Source organism: Osmerus eperlanus, chromosome 10, assembly GCF_963692335.1.
Source record: "Osmerus eperlanus chromosome 10, fOsmEpe2.1, whole genome shotgun sequence".
Lineage (NCBI taxonomy): Eukaryota > Metazoa > Chordata > Actinopteri > Osmeriformes > Osmeridae > Osmerus > Osmerus eperlanus.
Window position 1 is genome coordinate 13,209,655 of NC_085027.1, and position 19,877 is coordinate 13,229,531.

Consider the following 19,877-nt stretch of genomic DNA (forward strand, 5'->3'; position numbering starts at 1 on the left):
CTGCACGTCCCAGGGGTACGATTTTAGAACATGAAGGAATACTCCCCCACACACACACGCACACTGAATGCACACACACATACACAACACGGCCACACATGCAAGTGCACTCACACGTGTACACACCCACCCAAGCACAAACAAAAATAGATCATTGCGCACACACGCAAGCACGTCAACACGTCAGCATGTGAGCACGTACACACACACGCACACACACTCACTGCTATTTACTGAATTTGGCTCCTTCGGGGTGAGTTGCTGTGACCAGAGAGTAAACCTGGGAATGTTGGAGGACAGAGAGAGAGTCTGATGGCTCAGAACCTCCTGAAAATACAGCCACAGACAACAACACAGCCTGGGCTGCAGAGAGACTATCATACATGATAGCCTCCCTATCTATCTATATTCATATGCCAAATTGTATTTGAGGAATCAGTTCTAAAGCAGACGTTAAATAATTGATGCTGTGAAATCAATCTGTAAGACGGACATTTGAAGGCAAAACCAATCGTCTTTCAGATGTTCTTTTCAGTTCTTTCCAGTAAATGTAGAGGTGAACGTCTTCCTAGGTGAGCACAGGAATCACTACCTCCTTCCTTGTGTGTCTGTCCCCTGTCGCTTCAGCTCAGGAGCGCAGGACTTGGTCAATGGATGGGACCAGGTTGGTTGTTTGAGAGCCACCGTCCAATGGAACAAGCTTCTCTCTCCTCAGATCGGCCAATAGACAGTCTTGGTGGCTGACCGGTAGGCGGTGCCGATCATTGCCATGCCAACACCGCTCCCCAATGGTGTCCTGATTAACGGGGTGACGGCTGAGATGTGGTGAGTCCCACGCCACACACGACAGTGAACCGGCAACGGGTGACTTATGGAGTTATATTTTTAAAATTGGCCTCTCCAGTGTGACTGATAAATCAACACACAGGTCATTAAATGGTTCATTATCCCTCTAATATGATTCATTGACTGCAACTGTGTGTGTGTGTGTGTGTGTGTGTGTGTGCGTGTGCGTGCGTGCGTGTGTGCGTGTGTGTGTGTAAAGGAGAGGGCAGTGCCCATGGGCAGTAACACAGATGCCAGCGCAATCCACGGGACATGTTGGTGCTGTCCGTCAAATTGATTTATAGACGGACACTGCCATGGACATCCAAGAGGTCAGGGGTCACACTACACACACACTATTTCAGCTTCTCTCTCTCTCTCTCTCTCTCTCTCTCTCTCTCTCTCTCTCTCTCTCTCTCTCTCTCTCTCTCTCTCTCTCTCTCTCCATCCCTCTCTCTCCAGCTCTCTCTACCTCTTTTTCTATCTCTATTTTTCCATCTAACCTCCCAGGGGGTGCAACCTCTCCGCAGACTCTACCTCCGACACACACACACACACACACACACAGTGATATCTAGTACTGCATATCTAGGGCAGGATATTTGCCCTTGGTCTTTCCTCTTTTGTCAGTTTCAGGGTCTCTAAGGGGGAAGAATCTGTGTGATCTGTGTGTTTGAGCAGCTGTCAATAGGAAGCTTTATCCCTGTTGCTTTTCTTTAGGCTGGCACAGACAGACAGAGCTCGGTCACAGTGTTGCAATCACCTAGAGATGACTCTGGGGGGAGGGCTTAACGCCGTCCATCTCCATGCATCTCCATGGGCCTGTTCAAATACTGTCATCATAAGCGTGCTTTGGCTGTGTTCTTAATGTACAATTATAATGAATCTCTGTTCTTGGCATCAAAAGCATCAGTTCTAGGACGACCAATTATAGAAATGGTAGTGCAGGATGCGCTGCCAGGTTTCTAAAAGGTGGTCTCTCCACAGCGAGTCCCATCATAGTGCGCAGCCGCGCACTGAATCTGAAGTGTTTGTTGTCGTGCCTGTTGTATGAAATGGCTTCTGTTCATTCTTGTGAACGATACGCTCTTTGTCACTCAGCATGTCGTTCCCGCAGACACCGTCGTGGACTGAGTCCGATATAGTCTGCGCACGGGAAGAAAAGAAACAGAGGAAGGGTGATAGAGAGGGAGAGAAGTGCAAAATAGGACGCAGAGCAGCGTTGAGGAGTGTGGGGAGGGGACGCTGAGCAGAGTGAGTGACACAGAGCGGACGGGGTCGATCAACACTTGAAAATGACATCCCCCGTATCTCCCAGCGGTCCTCTCTCCCCCCCTCCCTCTGCGGGGCTAATATGAAGAGACGACAGCGCCCGCTCTCTCCCCATCCGTCCATCCCTCTCTCCGTCCCGGTCCCTCCCCTTTTTCTCTGTTTTTCTATAGCTCTCTCTCACTCTCTTTCACCTTCTTTCCCCATCTCTCTCTCTCCGCCGCCCCTCTCTGACTTTCGCACAGAGCACACGCGGACTTACCCACTTCCTCTCTCCATCCCGCTGTCCCTCGCTCTAACACATGCGTACCTGTTCTCTCTGTCTCCATCCCTTGGAACAATGCAGTCGTGAAACGGCAAAGATCACCGCTGCCGTTGTAACATCATCATTAATTCACACGACCGAGTGTGCGAGCGAGTGTGCGTTGCATGCGTTAGGGAGCGTGCGGGCGTGTGTTGGCCTTCTTTGTTCAGGTTTAAGCCCCCGCCGCGAGGCCCGCCTGCCGCTCACGAGGTGAGTGGAGAACAGAGAGGAGAGGCGCCGCGTGCTGCATCTCATTACGGCCTCCATCCCCCACGATGCATCACTCCTATCGGTAGACGCATCGTAAAAACATTCACGGTGCCTCGTCGGGAGAGACACGGGAAGACCGGGGAAGAATCTCCCGTTAACGAGGCTACCTAACGTTTATTGCTATCGGTTCACAAGGCTGGGAAGGCTTTGGCTTGGCAGGGAGGGGGATTAACTAGCATGTTACCTTGAGGCAGTGCTGATTCACAGTCTGCACAGAGCCACTGCATGGGTGATGTGTGGATCAGATCCTTCGACAGCTGACGTTCTGATTCAGTTGGCTCTCGTATGTGTTTCCTCTTTGATGATGTGTCTGTGATCTGATAGATCTACCATGTGTTGGATGGATCAGTACCACACAGCACATAGAAAAGTCTCTGGGTCAAAGGGTTGGTCCGAGTCCAGAGGTCCCACTAATAGTCTTCATCTCTTCTTCCTCATCTTCCTCTAACTCTTCATTCCAGCTTTGTTGTTAAAATGTGAAGTGTCTCAACAACTCATGAAACACAACTACTGAAATAAAAATGGAAATACCCCACTGCACTAACTTTATCCATATGGAAACCAATTGACAGCTTGTCCCGCACAATCCCAGTATTCATGTGTGTGGCAGTGTACGCATTCGTTATGCTAAGCATGCTTCTGACTTCCCTGTTCATCTGAGCGTTCCCTATTTGATCTATTTCTGACAGAGAAGTATCATTCAGTATGCTGAGAGGCTGAGCGGAATGCTAGCACTGCATGTAACGCTGCAGCCTAATCAGAGAGAGAACCCTTATCTGTGAGACACACAAGAGAATGAGAGGACACACACAGCTGTACACACATATGGAACACACACACGTACGTACACACACACACACACACACAATCTGTGTTGATTGTTTGTCTTTATTGGTTGTTGTCGTCTCCCCCCCCCACCCCCCCCACCCACCCACACCCCACCCCTTGGGGATCTATCTAGTGACAACATTGCCTCCTAGTGGCAGTCCAAGCAGTCAGGAAGCTACCAAGGGCAGCTGGGAGGAAAAAAGCTGAATAATACCTACACATTCAGTTACAAATGGAGATATTTGATGGGCAGGTGAGGAGAAGAGAGGACCGGAGAGGACAGGAGAGGAGACGAGAGAGGAGAAAAGGAGAGGTAAGGAAAGGTGAGGGAAAGAGATGTGAGGTGAAGAGAGGTGAGGTGAGGTGAAGAGAGGCAAGAAGAAGAGAGTAGAGGTGAAAACATAGCCACCACAGTGTATTAAGTGATACAGTAGGTAATTTGAGCCAGCCGCACAGAGATACAACTCTGGGAGCAGTAAGCCTGTGTCACACACTCTAAATTACTCTTCTGCTACAGAAATACAATCTCCTTTGGAGCATTTAGCGGTATTGGAAAGGAGAGAGAGAGCATGTCTGCACAACAATATTACAGAATTGCCCAAGCCTTTTTGCTGATGAGAAAGAGAGTTAGCAAAACAGAAAGAGAGAGGGAGAGAGAGGGAGAGAGGAGGAGAAGGGCAGAGGGAGAGAGGGAGAGATGAAGATAAATAACTAGCCAGAAAATGACATAAATATCTTCAGAGACTGTGAGGGAGTTTTTCAACACACAAAAGTTGTTCCCTCTGTACCTGGCACAGAATATGAGTTAGATCTGAGTGAGCAGGCCAGCGAGCAAGATCATCTCTTTCACTCACTACTCAGAAATACATGTATGTCCGTGCTTTATCTGGTCAGAGGGAGCTCTTTCTCCAGCTCTTTCTCTTTCTTTTTCTCCCTGTTTGTGTCTTCACTAAGGGCTTGGTGAGAGAAATCTGCGCAATAACCCACAGGTCAGTGCTGGACTCTGTGAAAACGTCTTTGTGGAGGCGGTGGTGTGTGCGTTCATGTGTGTGTCTGTCTGTTATCAATTCTGAAATCTTTATGGTAATGACAGATGGTTCAGGATGAGATGAGTGAAGCTGAGGTTATCTGGAACTGATAGGAAGTTACAAAGGGAACGTGAAACCTACTCCCCAGGGCTGAAACAGTGTGTTACCAAAGGTTTAAGGTGTGTGTGTTTGTGTGTGTGTGCATGTGTGTGTGTGTGTGTGTGTGTGTGTGTGTGTGTGTGTGTGTGTGTGTGTGTGTGTGTGTGTGGTTGAAGCTGGGGCTGGAGCTGACAAGGCGGGCTGAGGCGAAGGCTGAGACGGAGGTTATGGCTGAGGAAGAGGCTGTCTGTGGCTGGGGCTGGGGATGAGGCTGGAGCTGTCTTCCTTGTTCCCTCAGAAGACAGGCTCGGGAGGTAGACCATTAGAGCAGACAGGATACATACAGATGCAGGAGATAAATGATCTGTCACACTCTGTCTCTTTTTCCCCCTCTTTCACTCTCTCTCTCTTTCTCTCCCCCACTTACTCTCTATCTCTCTCTCTTTATCTCTCTCTCTCGATCCATCTCTCTTTGGCACACCGCAGCGCCTATCCGATAAATAAACATGGGGACATCTTGCCATTGTTTAGCGTGTCAGCGGCGTGTCGGCCAATCCTAGCAGGAGGCCAGGGTGGGATCATGGATTATGCATGAGTGCTGGTGGTTTCGGTGGTGCACCTCCAGCAGGGCCAACATGTCTCGTTACACCTGGGAAACAGCTGGCCATGGGGAGGGGTTGGAAACAGGCAGCTATCCAGCCTGGAGCTACGGGGGGTGAGCAGGGGGGGGCAACATGGAGGAGATGTGTGTGTGTGTGTGTGTGTGTGTGTGTGTGTGTGTGTGTGTGTGTGTGTGTGTGTGTGTGTGTGTGTAGCAGTAGGTGCGTGTGAGCGAAAAAAGGGAGCGAGTCAGCAGGGAGAAGGAAACAGAGGAGTGTGGTGCTGAGGCACAAGTCCTGAGTTGAAGTGAGGCAGTACCTCCATGGCTCTCTCCCGCTGCGTGTGTTAGCGAAACAGAGCAACGCAGAGACACTGTGCCGGCACTGATGGCTGATGACTCACGCCTGCTCTCCCTGTCCTCCTGTGCCAGCAGGTCCGGGGCCTCCCCAAAGGCACAGAGGCGTGATGCAGAGACGGATGCAAACACCCCTCGTCCTTGGACCCGGCTGTACTACACGCCGAAACAAAGATAACAACATCCTCAACAGGCGCACCGTATGGATTGATTCAATTTGGGCGTGCTCCACTCTGTGAAGAAGACAGGGGGGTCGGAGGCGCAGGAGAGAGGGATGAAGGGCAGGGGAGTCGAAGAGGGATGTTTGGAGGGAGAGCGGGAAGGAGGGAAGGACAGAGGAGAAGACAGAGGACGAGAGGATGCTTTCAATTTACTTTGTTCAGTGGGCTATGGAGGAAGAAGAGATATTGGCCCTGTGGGCCTGTATAGGTTTTTACAGGTTGAAGAGGGGAGCAGGGGAGGGAGGTAGACAGACAGACAGGCCGGCAGGAAGGAAGGAAAGTAGGAAGGAAGGAAGGAAGGAAGGAAGGAAGAATAGAAATTATGTAGGATGATGGAGACCAGACTGTGGTAATTGCAAGAAATCTGAGCTTTGAGCTGTGTTTTTATGTATGTCTGTGTGTGTGTGTGTGTGTGTGTGTGTGTGTGTGTGTGTGTGTGTGTGTGTGTGTGTGTGTGTGTGTGTGTGTGTGTAGCTGGGGGGGGGGGGTTGGTGGGATACGGGAGGTCGTGTTATTCATCAACCTGCCTATTAGGAGTCTACCTTTGAGCCATTTGAAAGATATGAGGGGTTTGTGTATGTTTGTGTGTATGCCAAGGTCTGATCCCCTGCTATTGATCTAGATCATTATCATGCAGGACTTAGCTCCAGACACAGGGACCAGGGACCAGGGTAGAGACACTCAGACAACCAGGGAGGAGAGAGAGGAAGACGGGGGTGGAGAGAGATAGAGAGAGAGTGAGCGAGGAAGACGTGAAAAGGGGGTATCGTATTTACAGTCATAGGTAGAGGTGGACAGGTAGATGTTTAGAGAGTGTGTAAGTGTTGCTGAGACTCAGGAGAGCCTGACTCCTTTCTTTAGAGGGTCACCAGGTTGAGCCTGTGTACAGTCACCCATCACATTTATAGGATAATGGCTCCAAAAGGAGCAAAATTACAAAACATGACCTGCATCGTTGTCTCTGAACCACCCTGTCGCGCAATTAAAGCATTTTACTGAAGAAAGTGCTCTCAGACAGATCCAAACAGTTAAAATGGTGATGGCTCATAGCTGAATGCAGCCTCAATAGAGTGTTTGCCTAATAACTAATAACTGCCCCTCTATTTAGGCTGGCATCTCTCTTTCCTGTCCTGTCGTCTTATTTCCTCTCCGCTTCTCTTCTCCCCTTCCCTTCCCTCTCCTCTCTTCTCTTCTCCTCTCCACTCCACTTTTCTCCTTTCTCCTCTCCCTTCCTCTCCTCTCTTCTCTCCTCCTCTGCTCGGTTTTCTCCTCTCCTCCAGTTATGAAGCAGTTCTCTGGTTGATTGACACAGAGTGCTTGGAGAGTAGAGGTCACTTCTGTTCGCAGACAGATTAGCCACTTGTTCAAGGAGCAGAGCTACAGGTGCTCCTTGCCTGGAGGGTGTGGCCCCAGACAGAGAATCACTGCTGTTTTAGAGTTTCATTTTGCTGTCTAAATGACTACGTTTGTGTGGAACAGCTGCCACCTGTGGTTTAATTGTTAAGTCACTGCTTGTTTTGTGAAGGCCGACCAACTGTTAAGTAGCACCAGTCTGATAATATCCTTTGAGATGGACCTATAATCACCCACTTGGAGAGAAGGTTATCTCAATCCAGATGAAGTCAAATCCTTGAATACAAACTACTACCTTCTACAGAGACTTCCATTCCATTACCTCTCAATAAGCCCCATGTGTTGGGGGAAAAGGCAGCTTGTGTGCGTGTGTGTGTGTGTGTGTGTGTGTGTGTGTGTGTGTGTGTGTGTGTGTGTGTGTGTGTGTGTGTGTGTGTGTGTGTGTGTGTGTGTGTGGGTGTGGGTGTGTGTGTGTGTGTGTTTTTCTCTGTCCAGTCTAGACATTGACTCATGGATTCACCCACCTGTGGCGAAGTGCTACCTACATGGCTGTGACAGTTGTCAAGTATGAATTTTAGTTTTGAATTCATCTGCTGTGAAGCACCCTCGGACAGTTTCCGCCTCGACTGAGAGAGAAATCAAATCCCAAAAATGATACTACACAGACAGACAATGTGGAGGAAGAAATGGAGAGAGAGAGGAGGAGTAAAATGGAGAGAAAGAGAGCGAGAAAGAAAGTGAGGAAAAGAGATAAGGGAGGGGGATAAAGAGAAAGTGGAGGACTTGATCATTAAAATGAAAGAAAACCTATTGTGCTGAGACGTTATTAAAGAAATGGATTCAAGATTTGAAGCCACCCCCAGACAAAGGTTGAGAGAAGAAGCAGAAAGGAAGTCATTTGACGGGAGCTGTTTCAAAGTGGTAAACTTCCTCAAGTGAGACTGCCTGTGTGAATACCGTATCTGGAATTAACTGTCTGCTCAATATGTCCATTTCATCCTGATATGCAACTCCATGCCGGTGGATAACCAGTATTATGTTTCCTCATGTAGTCTAGGAAGGGTTCTAGTCCTACTGTCTCAGATTCTCAGATCCATCAATCTCTTATTACATGTTGAGCTGCGTAGAGAACAGGAAGGGAGAATGAGGATGAGCAGGAGAGTGCACCATGTTTGCCAAAATTGATTTTAGCTGCGGACCATCAATCACCAAACCCTTTTAGTATCCTTGGTAGCAAATCCTTCCTAATTTCAGCATCAGTTATAGACCACACATCCTCTCATGCCGTCAGTGACTGTTGACAGAGAGCGGTCGGATGTGGGGCTATCAAGGAAACCTTGCCATGAAATTGAGAAATGTTTTCAAATGTGAAAAGGTTTCCATCCTTCAGCGGGGTATTCCAAAACCGAAGAATATATTTGTTTGTTTTTTCAGAGCAGAAAACCTAGAGAGCATTTGTTCCTGGACAAGTGTTGACTCACAAAAGACAAAAGCATTAGCCTCAGGAGTGACTCAAGACTCAAGACACTCTAGTGCGTCGTTCCTGTGGACTGATGCACATGCGACTGACACAACGCCTCATGCGTTCTCTCGAAACAAAGACGTCCATTGAACATGTGGCCGCTCATTATCCACTGTCAACAGGCCGCTCTAGGCAGCGCTCTCCCTACCTGCCGGCATACCGTGAAGACTAAACATCATCAGAATAGAGAGAGAGGGTACATCATGGGAGGGAGGGAGGGAGAGAGAGAGAGAGAGAGAGAGAGAGAGAGAGAGAGAGAGAGAGAGAGAGAGAGAGAGAGAGAGAGAGAGAGAGAGAAATGTGAAATTATTATAATAATATATTATCTGTTACATGGCATTATTATAATTATCGATTTAATTATTTATTATGATTAAGTTCTCTGATGTGTGTTACAGTAATAATTACATGTGTTGTCCCATCACTGTGGACTGCTTTGACAACATGATTTAACCTGAACATTCATGCCAAGAAAATACTTTGAACTGAATTGAATTAACAGAGGGAGATAGGGAGGGAGAAAGAGAGAAAAAGAGAGTAGGACATCGAGAGAGAGTGAGAGAGAGAGACAGAGAGAACAAAAGAGAGAATGAGAAAGAGGGAGACAAAGAGAGAGAGACAGAGAGAAATAGTGAGAGGGTGAGAGATAAAGAGAGAGAGAGGGATAGGGAAAGGAAGAGAGAGATAACAGTTCCTGAGTTTTAACTGCAGTAAGCAATGTGGAGGTCAGGTCATCTCTATCTCTTTTTATTTTAACCTGGGGTCTGGTGTTCACACAATCTAATGGAATTCTGGGACCAGCGTGGCGGTTTACATTTTAATCCAAATTCCGTGCATGGAGGTTAAGTCTTAGTTTGGCTTTCATCAATAGAGCACCAAATACCCAGTCTATTCAGGAGCTCAGGTTAGAGAGCAGTGGAAAGTGAGCAGTCACCGCTTTGTGCTGTGTTGTCTTTGAAACCCAAACACAGCATGCCCGGTATAACATCAGACAGGATTTGCTCCAGTCACATCCATTGAGATGTTATGTGTGATGTCAAAACATTTCCCTCCCTCTCACATTTCCGTACCTCTGTCTTCCTGTCAGTAGGGATCACTCTAGTGGCAGCATCCTGTGTGTGTGTTTGCGTGTGTGTGTATGTGTGTGTGTGTTTGTGGGTGTATGTGTGTGTGGGCGTGTGTGTGTGTGGGGGGGGGGGGCGTATGTGTGGGGGTAAGCGTGACCAAAGGGCTTGTGACAAGCTGAGTCATCGTTTCCCTTGGTCCTTCGTTTAAATGCGAAACACATGCTGGGTCAACCTTCCCATTACAGTAAAAACACACAAAAAGCTTGTATTTGTTTTCAACTGATGCTACAGTACAAAAGCACAGAACCACGGCTCTGTTCAGAGCCAAGCGAGCGCCTCTTGTTTACTCTCCAGCATCGTTTTGCCTCCTCCTTCCTCTGGGAGCCATTTCCTCTTCCTCCATGCATTGTTTCTCAACACGCGCAAAGCGGTAACTAACCACCCGTCTGTAATTTTCACAGCGGTGCCTCGAACGACAAACAGGAGGTATGAAAGCACTGTAATTGTTATGAATGGGCAGAATCAGGAGAGCAAACAAGATTCAGAGGAAAATAAACCCAATATGTTTCGTGACAGGTTGAATTAATCTGGAGCTCCTTAAGCAGCCAGTGGCCCCTGTGCTGCCCAGCACCACATCACTGAGGGCCTGATGGACTGGCTAACTGGCCAGACGGACGATTCATCACAACACAAGAATCAACGCTCCCCTCACGGGCCGCCATCAAAATGGAGGCAAACCTGTCCAACAGGTGCAGAACTGCCTCCCTCTCGTGCTGTTGTGTCGCCATGGCAATCAGAGTTATACCCACAGGGGATTGCCGTGGGGTGTGTAGATGTGCTTGTGAATACATGCTTGTGTTAGTGTGTGTGTGTGTGTGTGTGTGTGTTTGTGTGGAGCGTTGAAGAGAAGCATGTTGAGATATGGACGGCTGGATGATCAGGAGCTCCTGTGGGCCCAGGGTGTACTGAGCGTGCTCCCTGCGGAGGAAGAAAGGGATGAACAGATGGAGAAAGAAAACAGATGCCATCCTTCACTCTGAGAGACGACTGGCTGAGAGGGGAGAGACGAGACCTGGAGAGAGAGAGAGAGAGAGAGAGAGAGAGAGAGAGAGAGAGAGAGAGAGAGAGAGAGAGAGAGAGAGAGAGAGAGAGAGAGAGAGAGAGAGAGAGAGAGAGAGAGAGAGAGAGAGGGGGGGAGAGAACAACCTCTGAGAGCATGGGACTAGACTGGGCTAACTCCTAGTGTGTCGGAGGTTGAAGGGGAGTAAATATTTGTCTGGCTTAGACTTGGGATCAACTGAGTGGAAGAGTGAGAGAGAGAAAAGGGACATCTCACTGTAAGAACGTACTACCCAATAGATTAGATGACAGCAACAGCTTGGAGTTGGTGTGGCTACACTTCTGGGGACGGGTTTCTAAAAGCTTGTTCTAAAAGATGAATTGGTATGAAAGCGTAACAGCCCAATCTGGCTTGGATAGCTCTTCATCTTCACTGGAGGGTTTGGGAAGTTACTGACACGTCTGTGCCCTGTTCTTCCCCACAGCATGCATCAAACTGGGTTTCCCCTCAGCACTCAAACAGCACCTGGTGCACGTCTGGTCACACCTGCAGGACACACAGGTGAGTATCTCTTGCTTTCATTTCACATACATTCAGCACTTCTAAAACTCTGCTCGACTAAAAAACACCTATTAAGATGAGAAACTTGTTTTTTCTGACTGTATTTTCCTCTCTTTCTCTCTGTCTCTACCCCTCTCTTCGTGTCCTCTCTGTTTTTTTACCTCTGTCTCTGCATCTGTCTTTGTCTCTACCTCTCTCTCCCTTCTTTCAGTTATTCCTTTAATACACACACACTAGGAGTCATGCAACTAATGAATTCATTAGTTACTCCTTGGGGAAAACTTTGTAAAGCAACACTCTCAGCTCCTCCCCTACACTCCCAGCCCTCCTCCCCTGCCCTTCCTTCTCCTCATCATGCTCTTCCTGCTCCTCCTTCTTCAGCTTTAGGCCCACTGAAGATAGGGACAGAGAGCTTCAAGATTGCAGAATACTGTATGTGTGTGTCTGTGTGTGTGCATGCAGTCCTTATTGTGTGTGTGTGTGCGTGTGTCTGTGAGAGAGTGTTTCCTCACTTTGGCGTTGGCAGTGTTTGTTGTCTCATCCCCCTCCGAAGATAACATATCGTTCATGGGCTTAGATAATTACTCTTCAGTGTGTGTAAGGGGGATAAAGATGTTTAATCTTCTAAGACTCATTACTCACAGCCCTGTTAATTACAGGGAGAGCAGAAGCATCCACAGACCTGAGGAGGGAACACTCGCTGTGCTAACAAACCCCCAATACAACACTTTACTGTAAAATGGGTCCTGGCTTTCTGCCTTGTTTCAAGTTAAAAACAGCCTACTGTCATGAGGTTGGTGAAAGACTCTTGATAAAACCCAGTTATCTCCCTCCAACTACGTCGCTGTGATTCTCAACATCTCTGAAACAAAACAAGAACAATAATACATGAAAGTCATATTTTAGATTCTTTCAGATGTTCTTCTTCCAAGTTTCTCATTGTACTATCTTCTGTGTATTATTTACTGTGTTCAGCAAAGGGAAAAACACGTTTGTGTGTTTCATGTGATTCTCCAATCCAAACTCTCAACATGTTCTCTGCTCAGACACACTGGTAAGAGTGAGGGAGTGAGTGAGCCCACAGTGAGACAGATCAGCCCAGTGGAAGGACAGGGATTAAGGATGGGGTGGGGGGGGGGGGGGAGTGCATCAACACTATCGGTTTGCTCTTTTTTTTTTTACTATTACCTCACCGACAGTCAATATTCATCCCAGTGTCTTCGACCCGGTCCACAGAGGCCTGAGATGGATGACTGTGTGCTGTAATGTATGGGAGATCCCTGTTTAAAGTCACTCTGTGTTAGTAGATGCATCCGTCTGACTTGAGATATTGGACTGTATTACAGTAACACTGAGGTAGAACACTCCATGCATTTCTAAAGCGTTGAAGCAATCAAATAAGAACATATTGGAATTGAAAGACGTGGCTCATGTCTCAAGGGGCTTGAATACATTAATAAATCTAATTGATTGAAAGGTAACAATAACAAGGAGCTTTTGTTAATTAAACAGTGTTCAATGGAATCTGTGGACTTTATATTACTTTTCACATGGAGGACAGGAAACACAAATTGGGTATTTTGTCAAGCGTTCACATTTTGTCGCATTCTCACGCGTCTCTTGAGGGCAAATCTGTTCCAGTGCTGTTTTGTCTGGCAGCCAATGTCATTTTAGATTTGGTTGTGATTAAAAAGCTCTCCAAATTCCAAATTCAAAGTGACTTTGCCCCCGCTGTGAGAAGCCTCTGTAGAGACAAAGATAGAGGGGGTAAAACGCCCCCTTCCCTCTTTTTTCCACAACACACAAAAAATATTCCTCAAGCATTTTTACAGAATGAGGAAAGCAGGGACAAACTTCAGATGGACTCTGATGCTGCTTTTTGTATTTATTGACTTTCCTATTCTCCCATATTCTCTTTGGATTGCATTTCTTCTCCTTTTCTCCCACCTCTGTGGTGTGTTCTTCAATATGAACATCTCCATGTTTCTCCAGTACCATAGAAACAGCCACCCTGCAGCACACGCTACATCAAACAGAAGACAGATCCAGTCTTGGAAGGGTGGATGGAAGGAAGGGCTGGGGGAGTGGAGCAAGAGGAGTGTCTGTCTGTCTGACTGACTGACTGTCTGACTGTCTTTCTGACTAGCTCTCCAATGTTCTTTCTGCCTTTTTCTCACTCTGATTCTCTGTTTCTCTGTTTCTCTGGTTCTCTGTTTCTCTGGTTCTCTGTTTCTCTGGTTCTCTGTTTCTCTGTTTCTCTGTTTCTCTGGTTCTCTGTTTCTCTGTTTCTCTGGTTCTCTCTTTCTCATGCACACTCCTTCAAAAAGACACAGAAGGGAGATGAATTATTTAAAAGGCGCACTTCGTTAACATCTTACCTCAGCCTCTTCCTCCTCCTCTTCCTCCTCCTCCCTCCATTTCCACTTCCTACTCATCCATCCTCCTCCTCTTCTTCATCTTCCTCCTCCTCCGAACCCCTCCTCCCCTTCTTCCACCTCCCCCTTGTCCTCCTTCTCTCTCCTCCCCTTCCTCCTCCTCTCTCCCCTTCCTCTTCCTCCACCCCAACCTCCACCAACTCCTCCTCCTCCTCCTCTGAACCGTGTTCTGAGCAGGTGCAGATGCAGACCTATTTCTGGCCACTCTGTTATTATGACATCATCAGCTTCACTTCCCTGTTATTATCTCCTACCTCAGCTCTGTGACCCATGTTGAGATGGAGAGAGAGGTGACTGATTGGCCACTGCATTTCTTCATGGGCCCAATCACAGGAAGGATGAAGACGGCCGCTTAGGAAAGCTGTGGCATGCTGCCTTCTTTCATAGATGAAAGCAGTTTTTACAGATGAGAAAAAAACAAGAAACAATGGCTTAAAACTTGTGCGTGCGCTCACACACACACGTACCCTCACACACACAAACACACAGACACACAGAGACATCCTCAGGGTGAAGGTCTTGTCAGCCCTTTAATAAGCTCAGCAGGACCACAGGTTTGTCTGCTCTGATGCACCTGCAGCCAGGAGGAGAGGGTGGAACAGGTGGGATGATTAACTAGGTGCTAGACCCGGTCCTACCTCACCCTCTCCTCCCTCTTCACACTCCTCCCCCTCTTCCTCTCTCCCACTCCTCTCCCACCTCTCCCTCCTCACCAAATTCTCCTCCTTCCAACTTGCCTCACCCCCCCCCGTCTCTCCTCCAACACCCACAACTCACCCGCCTCTCCCTCTGCACCCTCCTGGCCTTCTCACGTGGAAGGACATTAATTGGCAGGGCGCTTTCCATTTTAAAATGAGCAGCACTCACACACATTTCAGCTTGCTCATAGTCTGACTTGAGTCTGCGGGACTCTAGAAGCGAGGGTGAAGCGAAGCGAAGGTGAGGGAATCGGGCTAGTAATCCGAAGGTTGCCAGTTCGATTCTCGGTCATGCCAACTGACGTTGTGTCCTTGGGCATGGCACTTCACCCTACTTGCCTCGGGGGAATGTCCCTGTACTTACTGTAAGTCGCTCTGGATAAGAGCGTCTGCTAAATGACTAAATGTAAATGTAGAAGCAAACCTGTCTCTCAGTCTGCATCCTTCTTCAGCCCTAATGAGACAGGCCACAAGGACACACACAATCACTCCAGTCTTTATGCCAAGAAGGATACAAAAATACATCATCGCGCAAGCAGTTACCCAGTCCCCCACAGAAATAACTATCTCTTCTGGATACTATTTGTAAGATGATCTATCTGAAGCCATTAATTGCCTGGCAGATTTACATAGTGAAAGATAGTGAGTAGAAACCACCTAATAATGTAACAATGAGGGGACCTGACTCTGAGATGAATAGAGATGACTATCAGCCAGTCTCAGAGGGCGTGGGGAGGAGAGGAGAGAGAGAAAGAGAGAGAAATAGAGAGGAGAGAGAGAAGTGGAAAGGGATAGAGAACAGATAGGAGAGTGAGAGAGAGAGAAGTAGAGAGGGATAGAGAACAAAAGAGAGGAGAGAAAGAGAGAAAGAGAGTGAGGGAGAGAGAGACAGAGAGAGAGAGAGAGAGAGAGAGAGAGAGAGAGAGAGAGAGAGAGAGAGAGAGAGAGAGAGAGAGAGAGAGAGAGAGAGAAGGTACATTAGCATGCATACCCAAGTCTGTTGAGTTACACATACAACCATCAGAGCCATGATGAGAGTCGCCAGGCTGGGATGAAAGCTCTGTACTTTGATCCTCATTATAGAAATAATGGCCACCAATTTCTTTCTCCACTTTGACTACGATGGACATTGATTCTGGCAGACGTCCATTGCTGTGCAGAGTTGACAGGAGAGGCACGTTGGTATACAAGGTTTGAGAGTGGAAGGAGGTGAGGGTTGGCAATGAGGTGTGTACATATTGTAGGCAGGGGCAGGTGGCCTGCTTTTGTTCTCTTGTTTTCATTCCCATTGCAGTGTGGCTTCTGGAAAGCCAACACAACAGACACAATGGTACTCCTCCAAGAACAGCAACCGGTCTATAAAATTCAGAGAGTTGAAAAAGTAGAGAAAGAGAAAGAGCGAGAGAGAGAAAGAGGGAGAGAGATAGAGAGGTAGAGAAAGAGCGAGCGAGAGAGGTAGAGAAAGAGCGAGCGAGAGAGGTAGAGAAAGAGCGAGCGAGAGAGCAACGGGGCGCAGAAGGAGGGAACGGCAGCCAGGGATGACGCAACATGGTGTGTGCACGGTGAACTAGACGTGCTGTGTACCTGAGGACGTGAGGAGCTGGACTTGAGATAACCCACTTCTGTCCCCTGCAGGACAGCGGCAAGCTGCTGATAGATGGTGCTGTGTTTCTCTCCTGCTCACACGCATGCACGCACAGACTCTCTCACACACAAACACACACACTGCTAACATTCAGCCAGGGAGGCTACAGTATGAGCCAGGGTATCATTACCACTCATAGACACAGATGTGGTTCCACCTGCTTCTCATGCTCACCTCACTCTGTCGGATTCTTCAACTCTGGAACCTTTCAAACTCAACATGGAAAGCCCTTTTTTTAGGGTCGATTTTGTCCAGATCGTCGGGTCTCTTCCCCCACCTTGTTGCATCTCCATTCCCCATGTAGATCCTATCCCATGTAGCAATGTACATATATCTGCATACTTCAACACCATTCAAGATACTGGCAATACTTCAAATGCTCGTTAAGATCTGGTGGGTTACTCAAATCAGAATCACCACAAGGTCTGCTGTACCTGGTTGGCTGTTTGCACAGTGAATGAGGAGTTAAACAGCTCGTTAGAATTATCTCCCCTGACATCATATTCAACCGAAGGGGGGGGGGTGGGGAGGAAGGAGAGAGGGAGAGAAAGAGGGACAGAGAGAGAAAGAGAGGGGTAGAGAGAGACGATGTCTGTCTCTCCTATCGCGGGCATCAGTTGAGATTCTGGTGGGAGCACCATGGTGAGAGCTGACAATTACCGTGTTTAATCCAGCACAGAAGAACCCCCAAGCCCCTGCTAAGCCCCTCTACCAGGCCCTGTTGAGTATGACAGATGGACGGAGATATGGCAGTCATTAAAACAGGCATACTGCAGTGAATGACCCACCAAGACTCGATTGTAGTCCATCGATCCAACACTGCTACACGCTGTGTGGGTGAACACACCACACAGACACAAACACGTGCGCACACGCGTGATCACGGACACCGATCCCTGGATACTGGCTGGAGACATAAAAGGAGAAGGTTGTGAGTTTTAACACAGGGGACTGGGCATTATGTAGCTGGATCCATTAAGAGTGAGAGCCTTTCTCCCTCTTACATCTGCACACCGTTTAACAGCAGTAGAACATTATTCTACTGCTTTTAGAGCCATAAATGCTAACTTGAGAGGGACATGAGAGTCTCTCTCTAATACTGGCAGATTAGGTTCTGGAACAGTTTGAACTGATATTATCAGATACTCGAGTCAAGTAGGTAGAGTGTGTGAATTAGAATTGCCACGAAAACTTTTAACTTGTATCATTAGAGTCCACAAAACTAGCAAGACAAGATGAACAGTAGTTGTCTCTCGACTGATCTAGTTGCAGGAAAAAGATGAGGTTTCACCAGAAAGCAATCACTGTCTATATTTATTTACAGAGATGGAGACTAAAATGACAAAATATGGGTGGAATTTGCGATGATCTCTAGTGGGGAGCGTCAAATATGGGCTGCACTCCAGCCAGTTTGCCAATAAAGGGATTTCAAATAAAGCTTTTAGGAGAGGAGGAAGTGTTAAAAGGCTGAATCCATCCATTCTGGTGCCTGGGATAATTGCACCCCATCTGTGACAGTTCTAACACTCATCTCCCCTCAAACGGAGCCAACTCTTAACAACTTTACTTACTTTTTACTGATCAGGTAAAAGAGAATGGAAAGGGGCCTTTGTGTTGCCATTTGAATAGCTGCGACATCTTTTTTCCCAGTTAAATCTAGCTCACATGTCGAAGCCGCTGGCTGCGCCTGGCACTAGCATCGTGCCAAACGTAAATGTGGGGGTTCAGTGACAGCCAAATACCCCACAGATGGTGTAGGATCAGTGGTGGACTGACTGTGTGTGGTAAAACAAAGCGTCTGGTCCTCGTTTGGATGATTATTGTGTTTGAGCACATAATGATAATCTGAAGCCAGGAGCCTGACTGTCAGGGAGCAGTATTTTGAGTTTCTATCAGTTGTGCTTCTTCTTCTTCTAAACTGAAGCTTTAAGAATATTCTCCAGATAGCCCTTCCTGGACTTTTCTTTGACAGGAAACAAAGTTTTGAAACAAACGTTTTACATTATGTATTTGATTCGTTAACATGAGTTGCCCTTTGAAAGTTTATCTCTTCTGTACAATTTACAGTATACAATTGTCCATGTTGAACTCTTCACCATAGAGAACCGGCAACAGAAAATCTATGAACATGACTTACAATTGGTTTCAAAACTCCCTAGACCAAGATGATGAAAGACAGGTCAAACACACACATACACTCACACACAGCAGGGAGTGCAATGAGACACATTCGTTCTGTCAGGAGTAAAAATAAAAATAAAACAGTTGGATTGTAGAGAAGTGAGGTGAGGTCATACAAGGACAGGCAGCATCAGACAGAACCGCAGTACACAACATCTGTTTAGGTATTTTTGTTGTTTCCTTTTTGTTTTATCTGCCCAGTTGTATATCTTTTAACTGCCTTTTCTTCGATTAGTTTCCGACTGGCGTCCATGTTGTTCGGACCAGACCAAGTTGTTGTAGGCGCCATTCGTTGCCGACATAGATTTCCAATTTCTGTCAAAAATCTATTTTGCGGCTCTGGCTCCCCCCCCACACACACCATCTCAAAAGCATTTTCTACTGCGCTATAAATTCAGTGGTAAGAGGAGGGCGGCAGAGTGAGACATGAGTCATGGGTTGAACTAGACGTTTCTAGACAAAGCTGATCAACATTCAACTGGAAGTAATTCTTAATTATAATATGCACTTTTTTCCAAAACTTCCCCCGATGACAGACCTGCATTATTTATGACCGAACCTCATATACGAAACATAGTATGACAGCTCTTTGTTTTCCTAACAGTACATCTCCGACACTGAAGGTCATGTGAGCATGGAGGCTGGAGAGTAGTAGGGGGGCTGATAAAGATGAATTTGGACAAAAATGTCGTTGAATTATTCCTGGCCTGGAGCTACGCGGTAATATGCCTTTTATGTCATGTGATATGGCAGCAGTAATGGGGTTGCTTTGAGGATTCAGTACAACTCTCCATTCCCCCCCCCCACCCACACACACACACACACACACATCAGAGACGGGTGTGATGTCAGGTTATTTGTGTGAAGGTAGTTCCCCCCGTCTGACAGACTTCCTGTCAGTCTCATTTCCTGTCTGTCCTCTGTCCCCTCCAGCCCCAGCTTTGGTCCTCCGGGAGCCTGACACTCAGTGGAGATGAAACGCTGGTGAGTAGAGGATCTGGCCTGCCACTCCTCCATCCTCTCCTCCTGACATCTGTACTCCTCTACTCTGTTGTGGCACAAAATCAATAACTGTCCTCTCAATCGCCTTTCAAAAACAACTGGTCATTTTGGATCAGACAGTGACCCAAGCAATGGCTGCCTCATCTGTTCTGATGGTATAGAACAGTGAGGGGATGTTCATAGTGTTTCCATTCCATGTTAAATGGGTCAAAATAAAGCAAAAAAACGCTAAAATGATATTAGAATAGGACTGATTTCAGGACTGTGTCAGACATGTCACTGTCTGGGCCTTACCTGTGGATAGGTGATTGGTACTACTATGATGATACAATGACCATTACGTATTTCAGCAATTTGATTCCACTTGATAACTACAGAACACAATAGAACATCATACACATTATCTTCTCTCATTGTCAAGTGAGAAGCCATTGTCACTGCAGTGCTGTCTGAAGATCCTGTTCACCAGCTATTCTCTGGTTTCTTACCATCCAGCACACTCATATCCACTTTAATTATGACCTGCACCATTTAATTCAGTTTTGGATTTGTGG

The 19,877-nt window shown here is 47.2% G+C and overlaps 1 long non-coding RNA gene across 2 annotated transcripts; it reads left to right on the forward strand.

Moving 5' to 3' along the window:
* Window positions 1-303: 303 nt before the first annotated feature.
* Window positions 304-19,870, forward strand: LOC134028413 (uncharacterized). Of its 2 annotated transcripts, none has more exons than XR_009931523.1 (4): window positions 304-572; window positions 716-825; window positions 11,286-11,362; window positions 19,255-19,870. It is a non-coding gene; the product is annotated as an uncharacterized LOC134028413 (long non-coding RNA). The 2 variants fall into 2 exon arrangements; XR_009931524.1 differs by lacking the exon at window positions 19,255-19,870 and adding an exon at window positions 12,022-12,100.
* The last annotated feature ends 7 nt before the right edge of the window (window positions 19,871-19,877 follow it).